Source organism: Strongylocentrotus purpuratus, unplaced genomic scaffold, assembly GCF_000002235.5.
Source record: "Strongylocentrotus purpuratus isolate Spur 01 unplaced genomic scaffold, Spur_5.0 spur5_scaffold_1, whole genome shotgun sequence".
NCBI lineage: Eukaryota > Metazoa > Echinodermata > Echinoidea > Camarodonta > Strongylocentrotidae > Strongylocentrotus > Strongylocentrotus purpuratus.
Genome location: NW_022145594.1, coordinates 51263780 through 51275952, shown reverse-complemented (window position 1 = coordinate 51275952; position 12173 = coordinate 51263780). Strand labels below are relative to the sequence as shown.

General features: G+C 39.8%; 1 long non-coding RNA gene across 1 annotated transcript; it reads left to right on the top strand.

Annotated features, from left to right (window-relative positions):
* The first annotated feature begins 261 nt into the window (after window positions 1–261).
* Window positions 262–12164, top strand: LOC115921516. Its single transcript, XR_004062924.1, has 4 exons — window positions 262–358; window positions 1915–2036; window positions 10125–10313; window positions 12123–12164. It is a non-coding gene; the product is annotated as an uncharacterized LOC115921516 (long non-coding RNA).
* Window positions 12165–12173: the final 9 nt, after the last annotated feature.

Sequence of the window (12173 nt, the reverse complement as noted above, 5' to 3'; positions counted from 1 at the left end):
ATATTGAATAAATAAAGTGTATGACAAAAATTATATTTGAGACATGTCTCCACTATATATACGGTATTCGCTCGTCGTCCAGATTATTGGTTCTAAACAACACAGCCTACGCATGTGATTCATCCCTACGTTCGAGATGATTGGTTGGTTGCTTATGTTGTGGGTGCTGTTGTAGCCCCGCCCAACATTGATTCTGAGTCGCCAGACAACATGCGCACGATGAGTTGAGGAAGACTGGTTTGCTGATCAGTATCACTTTCAGTTAGCATACCTCGGGCTTGGACTTGTATTCTAAGCATCTCTTAGTGATCCTCAATTTTTAGACGAACTGGTTGTTATCAAACATCTCTGTATTAAGGTAAGACACCTAACCTGCTTGATATTTGAATGCTATGGATGTGTGTTATTCTAAGTACAGTGGCCGTTTTTCTAATATAATGAAGTAAAGAATGTATATGTTTATTATCATATATTTATTAATTTAGTATTATTTAGTCAGCTTAGCATTCTTGTGCAAGAGAAAACTCCTTATCAAACCTCATCATATAAATACAAAATTTGCAAGTCATACTATTCTAAATGTACTAAAATATGATTGTAAACTTTCTGTTATAATCAATTAATCAGTTCATAATTGGTTTTCACTTCAACTCGAAATCGAGATCGGGTTTTCACTTTCTACACAATTTAGACTCCACTAGGTTAAATTTTAAGTCCGGTCAGACTTGTTTTCAGAAATTGTTTGCGATGGCGATGGCGACAATCTGCTGGCACCAGATTTAGATTGACGTAAATTTACTTCATCAGGAGCAAACTTTTGAATAGGGTATCATTAAACGAAGAACGTTATTACGTTGTCATGAAATGATTTCAACTTCACATTTATCGTGAAATGTTAAACATAAGCTATCAAAGTTTGGTTTCCTATTTCTTTATAAGCACTGTATTGAGGGTAAGTTGCTTTTTAAAAGGTAATACAAAGTGTTGGTATGGGGTCACGAATTTGGTTCAAGTGAGCATATTGGAAGCATATGCGACCCTACAATGTACAGTTTCAAGTTTCAAGTTTCAAGTTTCAAGTTTTATTTATCTTTCTTTCATAACACACTTTACAAATATGACATGAATCTAACAAGTTTACAAAATATGGCGATACAAAAAGATCGTTGTCTCGATTGAAATCGAGTCTAAAGTGATGAAATTGTAAATAATAAACTCTTTTCGCCGTATAGGTCCCTCACAAGGCCAAGATATTAATTTAGCTATAAAACAATGTTTATTGACTAAAATTGACCAATTGGCTATTTCCGTTTGAAAATTATATATCCCAACTACATATTCTGAGATTTTCATCGTCGCAGCAACCATTTATGGCCGTAGGCGCTATTTGAAAGTTATCTAAATTTACCGGGAGCACCGGTAAATTTTGATAATCATTTTTTTTCTTCTCAGAAGCAAAAGTGGTTAAGGGGCTTATTTTGTTTAAGTGCTTATACATCCACATCCACATCCGCAACCTTTGCACGGAAGCTGCACGGGCTCCGTACGATTTTTGTGCGGAGGCTGCGGAGACTGCACGGCTACTGCATTCAAATTGCACGATTTCCGTACAATCTCCGAGCAGCCTCTGTACGGATTTGCCCCGGCCTGCCCCCGAGGGCCAATACAATAAATGACAAGATGCTCGTAGATAATGTAAACAAAAACATTGTAGCCCGTAGCCTCCTACGATGTCTACGAAAAATCGTAGACTAATTTATCGTACGGCGACCGGGGCAAATGTAATCCAGGCATGAGCTGTGGGAGACTTTTAAAAATCAGTATAGTTTAGATACTGTAATCATATTTGCCAGTCTCTCCTCACCCCATAAGGCTATGACACCTTGCAAATTACACCTTTTTCTGTTCATGTAGGATACTTGAAATCGCCTCTGGTAGAGGAAGGACGCCCTCAAGCATGGGGTCCATACTAAAGCTACATGTAGTTGCAGCCATCGTTGTGATAGTGAGTGGAGTTCAAACAGTCAGAGTGTCAGGTAAGACCACCAACCCGATCTCCCCCCATTTAATGCTAGCCACAGTTGGCCAGGCTGGGCGTGCGGATTCGTGGATCACGTCATTTTCGACTTGCGGCAGTTAGGGAATTGAGATCGCAATATAACAATTAGGCGTTGTGGGTTGCCTGTAATCCAGCTAAAAGTGAAAGTTATAAACTGATTCAGCCGAAGACACAGATTTGAAACTGAGTCACGTCTTTCGGATGGTGACGTTTAAAGGTCGGTTCCCAGACGTAAACAATCATATCTGATTGATACACGTCTTTAAAAACAATACCCAATACACATACACGCACAGCATTGACAAAACGGCCATATTGTTGACGGTGGAGGGGGGGGGGGGGGAGGGGGAGGGAAAGGTCATGAACTACGCACTTTACCTTTATAGAAGACTGACATTTACTCAGTATATAAAACACATGAATGGGGGGGGGTGTGTGGCTGCTTCTCTTTAATAAATTTAGAAATTTGAATATTTCAAAATAAAATCCATATGATCATGGGTGTCGATCCCGGGGGGATGGGGGGGGGGGATATATCCCCCCCCCCCCAATATTTCAGGTGGGGGGATGGCCTGTACAATCATCCCCCCCCCCCCCCCCCAATAATTCACCATTAAAAAAATAAAAAAATGAAGAGAAAAATTAATGATGAGAGTCCGATGAGAGTAGTTATTACTCGCAAGATGACCATCAATACACACATTTTGCTATCTCAATTTCAATATACATACATAATATACGAAGTAAATAAGACAACCGTATATGAGACAAGAATAAATTGAATTCTCGCTCATACGACTTCATCAGGAATTGATGAATTTATTCAATTTGTTCAATCAACAGCATCATAGAAATGCAGTGCGCCAAATGCAAAGACGCAGCATCAAAAGCAACGAGCTAAAATGTTAAGCGCGAAGCACAAAAGTAGCAATCTGCAATGCACATCAGACAATCCTGGACAGTGTACACATAGATGAACTCTGCGACGACTTCGTGATGAGATCGGAGACAAGGAGAACAATTTTCGGACATTAGTATGACATATAAAATAGTTCACTAGTTGTTATGTTGTTTCCGTTCACCCTTTTTAAAATTCACGTCATTGTATCTTTATTTTTATTTTTTTCACTCATTTTATTTCCTGATATTTCCTAAAACATTTTTTATTTTTGGAGAAAGATTATTATGTCACAACTTATTTGTGACACAACTTATTTTCAGTGGGGACACTGAATTCAGACAAGGATTAATACAGAGAACAGAACAACGAATCGTCTTCTTTCTCTAATAATTTAGCGAACAGGGCAAAGCTGTTAGGGGGCAACTGAATTCAGACGTGGATTAAGAGTAATAATCAAATGAAATGTCAAAGTACACGATAAAACTAATCGTCTTCTTTTACTAATAATTTAATGAAACGTGAAAGCTTCCGCGCTACGCGCGGAATGGGCGAAAATGAATACAGACAAGGATTAAGAGTAATAATTTATTGAAACATTAAAGCTTTCGCGGTTCGTGCGTTAGGGGGGAACCTGAATTCATGAAGGACACGATACAACAAATCGTCTTCTTTCTCTAATAATGTAATAAAATGTGAAAGCTTTCGCGCTTCGCGCAAGAATGGGCTAAAAAGAATACACCAGTTTACAGTTGTGTGCGCCATTTTAAACAAGACCAATGACCTAGAGGTCATGTATTTATCGTAAATTAAGATTGCGCCCATGCAAATTATGATAATATCATTGCCTACGCGCTGCGTTGTGCGCGCAAATCATCATTTGCATGGGCGCAATCTTAATTTACTCATAAATACCAGAGGTCAGAGGTTATTGGCCCCGTTCCGGGGCCAATGACCCGAGGTCAACTGTCTGCGCATGCGCACTGATACAACTGTAAACTGGTGTATTCAGACAAGGATTAAGAGTAGAGAATGGTACATAGAATCGTCTTCTTTCTTTAATAATCTAATGAAACGTCAGAGCTTCCGCGCTATGCGCGGGGGAAGGGGAACTTGATTCAAACAAGGATTAAGAGTCGAGAATGGTACATGGAATCGTCTTCTTTCTTTAATAATCTAATGAAACGTCAGAGCTACCGCGCTACGCGGTATTCAAACAAGGATTAAGAGTCGAGAACGGTCCAACGAATCGTCTTCTTTCTCTAATAATTTAGTGAAACGTCAAAGCTTCCGTGCTTTGCGCGGGGGGGGGGGGACTCCTCCTCCCTGCACCCAATCCCTAGGAACCGCGCTTCGCGTGCTCACTACCGCCCCCCCCCTAAAATTAAATCCTGGCTACGCGCTTGGGAGGGGTGCACTTTCCACACGCTTCTACCACTTTGGTTGCTTTGATCCACTGCAGAAAATATGTTGGCACCTATCACCCCCCCCCCCCCCAACCGCGGATACAAATTGACACCCTTGCATATGATTAATTTAATTATCAACATCCTATGGAAAGCACAGGTCTAAAAAATGATGTGCTAAATCTCGGGTGCTGTGTACTAATTTGCACCACACATGCCAAGTATAGCCCTTGGCCCCGGCCCCCCCACTCAGGTTTCAAAATGACCGCATGCGTGTTGCCAAAATGTCCTTTTCGTAACAAAAGAAAAAGGTCGAGCCGTATTGACTTTACACACCGGACTTTTGCTGAAAAGGGGGGGTCCGGAAAAAGGCTCGTATACAAAAGAAAAAGGTCGAGCCGTATTGACTTTACACACCGGACTTTTGCTGAAAAGGGGGGGTCGGTTGGAACACGCATATGCGTACCCTAAATAACACTGAGTGGGGGGGCCGGGCCCTTGGCGTGCATGCAGCGTTTAGGAAGCGATGGCGAGCAGATTAATGAGTGCTGGAAACACGTGCTATTCGAGAAATTGCACCCAAAGTGTGACCCTGCCTGTTTTAGCACTTGACGAAACACCGGTAGTGCTGTCGCTCCATGCGCAAGCGCACTAGCGTTCCAGGTGCTAAGGCTGTGCTTCACACAAAATAAATTCATAGTAATTTAAAATTCAAATGAGATAGGTCGCCACTCGGCTATAAACACTATGAATATGACTGACAAAGAAAGCGGACAAAATATACAGTTCCTCAGGTAGACAAAAGAACATCCCTTTACTGCTATTATGTAAACATGTGTAGAACAGGTGTCACATGCTTGTTCACATGTTTACATAATAGCAGTGAAGGGATGTTCCTTTGTCTACCTGAGGAACTGTATATTTTGTCCGCTTTCTTTGTCAGTCATGTCCATAGTGAAAAGAGCGGGGATCTGAGAAGGTATTCATATTTTTGGAGAATGTAAGGTGGAAGGAGATTGTGTATGTACAAAGAAAGTGTATTGAATGCGTGTGCATATTCCAGGTGCTAAGGCAGTGCTTTACACACACACAAAATCAAAGTAATTTAAAATTCAAATGAGATAGGTCGCGACTCGGCTATAAAAGAGCGGGGATCTGAAAGGGTATTCTTTTCATTGTCTAATAATTGTGCTTTTGCATGATGATACCATTTCCAACATTCTACATGGCCGCAAGACTACCACTGCATGTATGCATGAAACAGTTTTGTGTTTTTACCCTTGGATACAAATACATGTATTACTTGTTGAAGGGATGTTGTGTTTTTACTATGTTTTTTTGTCAATAAAGAAGTGAGTCTTTTTAACTGACATATCGTCGGCCTTATTAAAAAAGGGCCTTAACTGCTTATGGCCATTCCGAGATAATCACGTTTAAAGGTTTTGGCCTCTCTAATAATCAAAAGTTTGTGGTCGTTTTTTTTTTTTTTTGAAGCCAATTTCGAAAAATATGTTAAGTTATTAAGTTTTACATGAAATGTGTTAAATGTGTTATAAAATATTCAGAATTGTACATGCTATGTGCAAAAAAACATGTTAGTGCCTTTTTTGCATCAGGCTTGAATGCAGCGTATTTATGCCAGAAGGGCCGTAACCTACTCGGCATTGTGCCAAAAGGGGCTTAACCTACGCGGCGTTATGCCAAAAAGGCCTTAAAGGTAAAGACCAGTATTGGCAACGCCCCAATTTCAAAAAATGAAATGGAAGCTCTCATTACCAATCATGTGAAAGAATATGTTTTGACTAATACATGATGATAAAAAATTTGCCGGGAAACCGCCTACTAATTCATATATTTGGTAAATTTATTTCTCTCATGGTCTGGTGAGAGAGATAGGGTAGTCCCATATACATCTTTCTGTGTATAGTGCTTGTAACTTTACGAAGAATGGGCCAAATTTCTTATCATTTTGATGATTCCAGAACCTTGCAGATGCTAGATGCTAGATGATCAACCTTTTCTGATCGATTCCACAACGTTTCTTTCACAATGCAATCGCATGACCATTACTGGTCTTTACCTTTAACCTGCCGTTATCGTACGCGCGCATAGTTAGCGCCCTTCCGGCATAAGGAAATGTTTGTTTGTTTCGGCTACTGGATTACGAAAACTGATAAAACTGGTTAATTAAAATGTTTGAACAAGTATTTTTGATATCTGAATATTTTTATTAATATAAAATGCAGCTTTCGGTAAATTTATTTGTTAGAGATCGTACATTTAGAACACCTTTTTCGTTGTTTATTTTTCATCACAGTCCCATACGTTGACATCTGCGTATTTCAACGAGTCGGTTGTATTTCATGCATCCACACCTAATTTAAATCTCACTCAGATTTCATGATCTAAATTCATGACATGTACTTTCAGGGATTATTTCAAGTACATTGTGTCTATTCTAGACTAATCATGTTTTTAATGGTGTTTCTACTGATATTTATTGAATTAAATGGAAATTACGAAATAATCTGTCATTGATAAAAGATTTGCCGTGTAGGTTAAGGCCCTTTTGGCGTAAGGAAAAAGATGAGATACGCGTTAAGGCCCTTTTGAAATTCATAATTATCTTCATAAACAAATCGAATTTCAACAAGTGAAGCACATCATTTTAAAGAGAATGATGAAATATACAAGGTCATGATAATAACTCAATAACCCCCAAAATCGGGTTAAGGCCCTTTTGGCATAAGGCCGACGATATGTGAATACCCATTTGTTACCATAAGTGTGACATATGGCGTTTTGAGAGGTATGTTTTAGGTGCTTAAAGTAGACTGAAAATAATGTTAGGGCTGTTTAACAGAAGGGTGAGTTTTCAGCACTACAGGTGTGATTTTGTGCATGCTGTTTGTGTGTGTTCTTTAGCACTATATTGGGTGCAAAAGTGTTAGCACTAGTAGTGCCGTTTTGGGGGCTCTAAAAGGGGTTATTTAATGCACTAGACGTGCGGTTTTTGCGAGCTGCATGCGTCTAATAGCACCAAAAGAGTAAAAGGGCTTACACTTAAAGTGTTTAAAGAAGCACTTGGACTGGTGTTGAAGTATAGCATGTGTACACGTGCTACTTAAACACAATTTGGGCAGTTCCTATGCCTGCCCTTACAGGTGCTGCTTCCAAATCTTGAGTTGCTAAAATTAGCACTTGATTTTTTAGAGTGTATGGTGGGAGCTATGCCTCTGGTTTATAGGTTCCGAGGGGTAGCTAGTTTTGAATTAGTCTTTAAAAAAGATGGAAGAGGCAAATAATGTCGATTGTAGCAATATAATTCGTATTTCCGAAATAAGGGCAATGCTAAACTGTCGGGATCGAGATGTCAGTCGTTCGATGTTTCAAATAAACCATGAGGGTAATGCACTTAAAGCCCTCACTCTGATCGCCCTAGAGCGCACGGCGAACGTGACAAACGGATCCCCTTGCAACAAGTCACTGCCCCCAGCAGCCAGAACACCCAATATACAAAAAATATCGCTTCACCAGGCAAGCCATTATTCTCTGCAGATACAACAGGAATCAATGAGCCGTGGCTACCTTGGCGCTGCATTTCGCGACAGGGGAATAAATGAAATTGTCCCTCAGAGAAAAGACATAACCAAAGATGGACAAATAGACAAAGGGTTGTTGCAGATTAATTATTAGCACACTAGAAGCATTGTATTGTTGCTTCTGCCTGTAATCTTTAATAATTTTGAAGGAAAAGTTTCAGTTTCCGTTTGAATCCGAATAATGATATAGATTCAGGGATTTTAGTTGGGAGTTCATTCCAATACTCTCAAAACTTTGATTTAGTTTATTTATTTATTCTTTGAATTCACAATAAAAACATGATATATATATATATATACACAGAACATTTATATCATAATATGAATAGACATTTAGAACAAAAATAGTATACAATGTTAAAAATAAGAAAAGAAGAAGACAATAATCGGAAAGACACCAAGTTCAGTCAATCCATGGAGACAAGACTGTTCTTCCATGGGGTCCAAGATGATTGTTATGATATTAAAAACTATGTTAGGCAAGCTATGGTAACAAATCTGAGCAGCGAACGACCGATTAGTAGCCTGCTCGGTCGCCGCTGGAATTTAGGCATGGCCTAACGATTTTTTTTTGGAGAAGTCGAGCAGGCTGTAGAGCCCCAGCGATGCCTGGGCAGTGCCCTGTCGATTTTCCGTCGGTCGCCGGTCGGTTTTATGTCAAGACAGGGCGAAATCGGAGAGCTTCTCCAGGCGGCGTCCCGGCAGTGGCCGACCGATGACCCACCGATACCCGAGCGGTCTCCCTACGGCCAACGGCTAATTTTTAGGAAATTGCCCGGCAGCCGGCCGGTGATCGACGAGGTGCCAAAATACGCTCGGTGCGCGGGTGCTCGTCGCCCGGACACCGACCTAATCGAGCGATCGCCGTCGAGCGATTTAGGTCAAAAATCAAAGCCGCTAGGTCAAAGGTTGCTGACCGATTTTGAACTTGCGCCCAGTGACCGACTGATCTCCCAGCGGCGACCGGGCGGCGAACGCTCACCAGCCTTTGACCTAGCGGCTTCGATTTTTGACCTAAATCGCTCGACGGCGAACTCTCGATGAGGTCTGTGCGCGGTCGGGGACCGCCCGGGCACCGAGCGTATTTTGGGCGGCGAGTGAGCAGGCGCCGCCCAAAGTTTAACTCCGCGCTAAAACTTTACCAGCGACCAGGCGATACCCTAAGAACAAGCGGTGCCCGGGCGGCCGCCACTCGGTGCTTGGGCGAAATTGGCCCCAAACTCGCCGTCCGGCCGCCGAGCAGGCTACTTTTAGGTGATGTGACCATAGCTGCAGCGTCTCACACTATAAACATGACGGACAATGAAAGCGGACACAATATACAGTTCCTCAGGTAGACAAAAGAACATCCCTTCACTGCTATTATGTAAAAAGGTGAATATGCATGTGACACCTGTTATAGACATTTTTACATAATAGCAGTGAAGGGATGTTCCTTTGTCTACCTGAGGAACTGTATATTTTGTCCGCTTTCTTTGTCAGTCATGTTCATAGTGTCAATAGCATTTACAGATAATTGTGACACTGCTTGGTGTTACACCACCAATCCTGGGATTAGATGGAGTAGTGTGATGTAGGTTTCCTCGACCCCAGATGCAAAGGTAGCGTTGTAGTGTTAAAATGTGAGCAAAGCGCTGTTCAAAATTAATTAATGTTCAATTCCATTCAATTTAGTTCAATTATTCACTCAATATATAAAAACATATACATGTACATACAGTTGCGTATGAACGCATATGATAAATATAAAAAGATGGAAATAGTCAAATCAGGAGTTGGAACCACTAGTAACATCAATTGAGTGGGGATCAGATTAAAGATCTGTTTAAAAAGTTTGTGTGCTCGACCCAATTGTGATGTATAAATTTCATTAAATATTGTTGCATGTACAACACACTGTTATATTGGACCATTTTGTTCGGTAACCTTAACCTATGTGAATGAGCTTTTAAAGAACAATATTGGCAGCCAATGTTAGGTGTTGATCCTTCATCTATTGGTTGTTTATCAAGAATATTTCATTCAAACGTATATTTATATATTTATTTGTTTCCTCATTAATTCATATATTTATTTATTAACATCTGGTTATATGCGTATAAATTCGTTTAAGTATGTATTTGTCAATGTATGCATTCTTTAACTCACTTTCATTGTAGCATTACATGGCGTACATGATGCCTGTCCTCATGTGACTATGTCATGTCCTTCGATCACTCTGGAGAGCGGTGAGACTGTAGAATTGATCCCGAAACCGATGCAACCCGATTTGGACTGGTTAAAAGCCAACCTCCCAGCAGGCCTGCCAATTTCTGATGATGTCCGGCTTTACTTTTGCAGCGAACCAGGTAGTATTTTTATGCAAAGTCCCCAGCATTTGTGTAATACTGAAATGAAATAGTTTTATTAATATATGGAAGGTTTATAATTCCGATAAATAATATACTGTGCTACCTCGTTTTCGAAATAACAAATCCTATTTCATCTTCGGAAATATGAACCTTCGGAATTACAAAAATATCGGATTAAAAAATCTCCGGAATAAACGAACTATCGGAATTACAAACCTGGTAGAAGGTTGGTACGTGTCATATACTTATTTGTTGGAATGTCATTTAGCACTGTATATACAAGCTACAATGTTTATTGTTAATTTGTGATTACTCGAGAAACAATAACACTTGTTGATTTTATTGCTTATATGAGTGTTTTATATATGTATTGTGAAACAAAATATTCATGTATACCAATAAAGTTTACTAATGAAATTCAAATTCAAATTCAAACCTTTGGAAAGACGACATGTAACCGAAAAATAAGGCTGTATCCAAAACAATGCATTTTTGTTTCAATTAATATTTATATGGCACTGAAGAAGAACCATTTTTTGTGTTACTTGTGGATTACCCTATTACTTTGACCAGGCATTATATAATTATAAAGATGTCATTCATTCAATATAATTACAATTTTATATTCAATAATAGGGGATGTCGTGATAATTATAGTGGTTAATTCAACCATACAGGGTTTGAATCTCAGCCTGGCACTAAAATTTGCTTTGGCAAGGCATACTTGTCCCTCTCCACCTAGATGTAAATGAGTAAGTCTTTCGTCTACTTTGTGCATGGCTAATCGTCAACAAAACGGAGTTAAGTCTTTTGTCAACTATGTTTGTTGCTACGGCAGGTAGACAGTGAAAACGAATTTGTTTTATCAAATTATGGAAAAGCAAGCATTACTTTAAACAAAAAATTTTGATATTCCTCGCTGATTTTTCCTGATTGAGGAATCATATGAAAGGGTAGAAAATGGACTTTCTAGAAATGTGATTTTCTCGTTGAAATTCAGATACCGCCCGCCAAAAATATTTTTGGTTTCCTTTCTTCAAGTTGTTTTTAATCAGTCATGTGTGAAATTATATGAGTTACATAAAAAAAGATGAGGATCTAAGCTTCACAAATATGTGTCATTTATTAATTATAATTGTGATTAAGTTATTATAAAACATCGATACTTCTCGGTTTCGTTTTTTTCTGGGACGCACTGCATATGACTGGAAGTGCTTTCAACAAGACGCAATTTCACGGACCGCATTATAAATGAATTGCCCCTTTCACATGTTAAAGGTGTCAATTTAAGTTAATCGAAGATCATAATATACCAGGGCTGCTGTTGAATAAACAGGAACGGAAGTTTTCCGATGTGCGCTACAAAGCACGCAGATCAACTACGTTACAACGAACAACATGATCAATAAATGACGCACGACTGATTACAGACATTCTGAAGTGGCTGTGTCCGAAACCCAGATCAGGTCCGTCATTTGTCAATTTGAATGGAACTTAGGGCACACCTCCGTCACATTTGATGGTTGAGGGGGGGGGGGGGGCGGCATCGGTCTAACTCGAAAACGAAATAAGAATTTACAAGACTACTGTTTAGGGAGATCTAGTTGCCCAGGCGTATTTGTTTCAATTCATGTCACCCCCCCCCCCTTCCCGTTCTCTCTCAAGTTCTCGCTTTCTTATTTATTTTTATTTCTTAGCCATTGGATTGGACACGACCTCTCCCGTCCCTTGTTTTTACACCACTGTTTTGGGTTATTCACTTTCTTATCAATGTTTTTTTTCTCCCTGTGTTATTTCTGTCACCAGCATGCCTCTCAAACCCTTGTCTTCATGGAGACACTTGCGAGGAGACGGATA